This window comes from Bison bison, unplaced genomic scaffold (assembly GCF_000754665.1).
Source record: "Bison bison bison isolate TAMUID 2011002044 unplaced genomic scaffold, Bison_UMD1.0 scf7180017864177, whole genome shotgun sequence".
Classification (NCBI taxonomy): domain Eukaryota; kingdom Metazoa; phylum Chordata; class Mammalia; order Artiodactyla; family Bovidae; genus Bison; species Bison bison.
The window spans coordinates 2,975,921-2,979,936 of NW_011494749.1; positions in this window are offsets into that span (position 1 = coordinate 2,975,921).

Genomic DNA, 4,016 nt, shown 5'->3' on the forward strand with positions numbered 1-4,016 from the left:
GGAGGCCTGGCGTGCTGCGATTCATGGGTCGCAAAGAGTCGGACACAACTGAGCGACTGAACTAAACTGAACTGATTATGATGGTTCCAAAGATCTAGTGATAAACCTCTTAATCATCCTCAAGACACTATTGGTACTGTGTTGAATAGTAAGAAACCCTTTAAATGAGCTTTTTAAATTATGTATTTGATTGTTACAAAATACAATATGATTTTACTTTTAAATCCTATCAAAATAGACTCTTTAACAATTTCACTGTTCTTTGGAAAGAAAGCCCATACAATATAGTGTTTATTTGCAGAGCTTTCCCCTTTAGGAATCAATACTATGTGTCTGCCTTGGTTTCCAATATGGCAAGAGGGCAGCAAGAAATTTTTCACTCATGTTTCTGCGCAGTATCACTCAAAAGTGATAGTGTTATGGCAAAAGGTGGATTACACAGATTTTAGATTAACCATACTAAAAATTAACAATATATTTCCAAAGATATTTAAAATTACAATTCGGCAAAATCTTTAACATATTTAAGGTATTCATCATATAAGACTTCATTGTTGTTGTTAAGTCGCTAAGTCCTGTCTGACTCTTTGCAACCCCATGGACTGCAGCCCACCAGGCTCCTCTGTCCATGGGATATTCCAGACAAGAATACTGGAATGGGTTGCCATTTCCTTCTCCAGGGTATCTTCCTGACCCAGGGATTGAAGCTGCGCGCCCTGTATCTTCTGAATTGACAGGCAGATTCTTTATCACTGCTCCACCTGAGACGCTCAAGAGGACCAAGTCACCTTATATGATACTTTGTCAGCATCAGTGAGGGAGTGCCTCTTCCTTAATAATTTGATAGTGCTTATCCATTTGCCACTGTGCCTTTTCCAGAATGGACAGATTTATCAGCAGTATTAACATCCACTGGAAAAATACTGCATTCTTCAGAGGGTGTGGGTAGAGTTATAATGGAAGATAGAATGGTTAAGGTTCCAAACTTCCTAAGATTTCTGCTGTTGTGAAAGGGTCATATTACTGTTGGGTTGATGACTTGAATGCTCTACTCCTGCCCCCTCCCTCCATCCCTTCTTTCTGTTTTTTTCCAACCAGCTAGTTCTAATTCTCCAAGTTTCAGGTTATGTGCTTTCTTAGAGGAGCTTTCTAAAAATGTCCACACAGAGTTAAATAGTTTTATAGTATCTGGTGCATGACTATCAGTGGACTTAATACTGAGTGTTCTGAATGTTTACTTGCTAATCTCTCTCAGTACATCAAAGTTTCTCAAATTAAGGAAATGTATTAATTTCCTTCTGTTGCTGTAACAAATTACAAATTGAGTGGCTTAAAACAAAAGCCACAGATACAGATTTAGTGACTTAAAATAAAATGACATTTATCATCTTAGAGTTCTGGAGCTGAGAAATCAAAAATGGGTTCCATGGAGCTAAAAATCAATTGGCTCTGTGGCATTCCTTTTGGAGACTTTGGCTGGGGGCAATTAGTTCCTTTGCATTTTCCAGATTCTTACAGACTGCCTGAATTCCTTTCTCATGGTTCCTTCTTCAATCTTCAAAGTCGGCATCTTCACATTTCTCTTTCATGCTGACCTCTGCCTTTGTTGTCACATCTCTTTCTCTAATTCCAACTATCCTACCCCCCTGTCCCTTTGTAAGTACCCCACAATTACATTGGAATAAACTAGATAAGCCAGGACAATCTCCACATTTAAGAATTCTTAATCACATGTGCAAAGTCCCTTTGCTAAGTAAAGTAACATTTATAGAGTTCAGGTTGTAGGACATCTTAGGCAGGGATGAGGGGGTAAAGAGAGGAGGCTATTTATCTAATGAACACAGGCACCATGTCAATTTTTAAAAAAATAAAATCTGGGATCTAGTTGGATGTGTGACATTTTATAGATGTTCAATTATCATTTGATATGTTAATATATAAATTAAGATGTCATAACACAATGTCATTCAAACAATAAATGTAAGAAAAATATCTGAAAATTTGCCCATCTGTCTTTCTCATTAAAATATCTTCAATACAATCAAGAGCTGTAGTGGAGCAGCTATGTCATAAGATACAAAATCCTGTGGTAACTCTACTTTGTGAAGGAACTCAGATACCTCAGAATGGAGTTGTCCTGTAGGAAATGAAAACAATGTCATTGTATTGCATCCACTCAACAGAAGAGCTCTTTCAGTTTTCCAAGGAATGATGCCAAGGATGTTCCCATTCTTCTCACCTTTGCTCTCTGCTCTATTTTCTCTCTCCTATGAGTTTCTTACCTATAGTTTATGTCACAATTTCAAAATTCTATACCACAAGATACTAAAATTAAAATTATAAAGCATTAGTATTTTCTACACCAATTCTAACTAACTTTTTTCTCTTTAAAATTGAAAACATATACTCCATTTTCCAACATACCTTTTTTTCTATTCCAACCAGAATTTCTGTTACCTGAAAACTCAGTTTGTCTTTGAGGGTGGGAAAGTACAAAACCCGAATATTTCAGGTTGTGGGTGGTATGATAAAGGACTTACTGGAGCTTAGAGACATAGTTATAGCAGATCCCTATATGCCAAGACACTGTGAAAACCACATTTATCCCAAATTCTGTTTGTTAGGAGAGGAATGCATGTTTCCCACCCGCCTCCCCACCCCGCCCAGTTAAGGACAGAGGGTTAAGTTATTCCACAGTACACTTTTCTTCCCTTTCTCTGTGAAAGTGTAAGTTGCTCAGTCCTGTCTGATTCTTTGCCACTCCATGGACTGTAGCCTGCCAGGCTTCTCTGTCCCTGGAATTCTCTAGACAAGAATAATGGAGTGAGTAGCCACTTCCTTCTCAAGCAGATCTTCCTGACCCAGGGATCAAACTCTGGTCTTTTGTATTGGAGGCAGATTCTTTATCGTCTGAGCCACCAGGGAAGCAGTCCATCCTTTATTGATTGATTGATTGACTATTAATTTCATTCCTCACTTCCATTTTCCTTCCTCTGCAGCCTGTTAGCCTGTTATGCTAATGATTTGATTTGTACTTTTGAATTTTTATGTTAAATGGTAAACTTCTTAGTTATCATTACATTTACTAGATTTTTACCTGTAAGATTATAATTTACATGTGAATATTGTATTTTTATGTTTTTTCATTAAACACTGGCTTTTTATTTTTTTTTATTTATTTATTTTTTAAAACACTGGCTTTTTAATAGCTATCCATGTCGCAGAGAATGCATCTAGTTGTTTGCTTCTATCTGCTGAATAGTGTTCTATAGTATATGTCCATTATATTTTTCTAATTTATTTACGTTATTTTTCTTATTTCTTATTTATAATCATGGGCTCAATCATTGCCTTCAACTATCTACTTGAGTAAAACACAACAGAGAGTACCCTTGATAATCTAGTGACCATGGATTTTTCTGAGAATTTATTTTTTAGTATAAACCCTGAGTAACATTGCTGGGCCATTAATCTTGATTTAAGTAAACACTAGGGATTTTTTTTGGTATGTCTGCACTTGTCTACCCCCTACCAGTAATGCATGAGTGCTCCTGCTTGATGTCCTCAACAACATGTGGCATTCCAACATTGCTAATCCCTAAGATAAAAGTAGTATCTTATTGTTTTAATTTGAATCCCTCTGATTACCAATGTATTTGAATATTCCTTCAAACTCAGATATTAAACCATTATGCTTTTTCTTTTTGTAAATTGCCATGTAATATTCTCTTCCTGTTTGTCTAGTATGCTTAATATTCTCTTTTGTTGACATACTGGCTAGCTGTCTTTACCATAGATATTAATCACTTAATATTAATGCCAGAGAAGGCAATGGCACCCCACTCCAGTACTCTTGCTTGGAAATTCCCATGGACGGAGGAGCCTGTTAGGCTGTAATCCATGGGGTCGCTAAGAGTTGGACACGACTGAGCCACTTCACTTTCACTTTTCACTTTCATGCATTGGAGAAGGAAATGGCAGCCCACTCCAGTGTTCTTGCCCGGAGAATCCCAGGG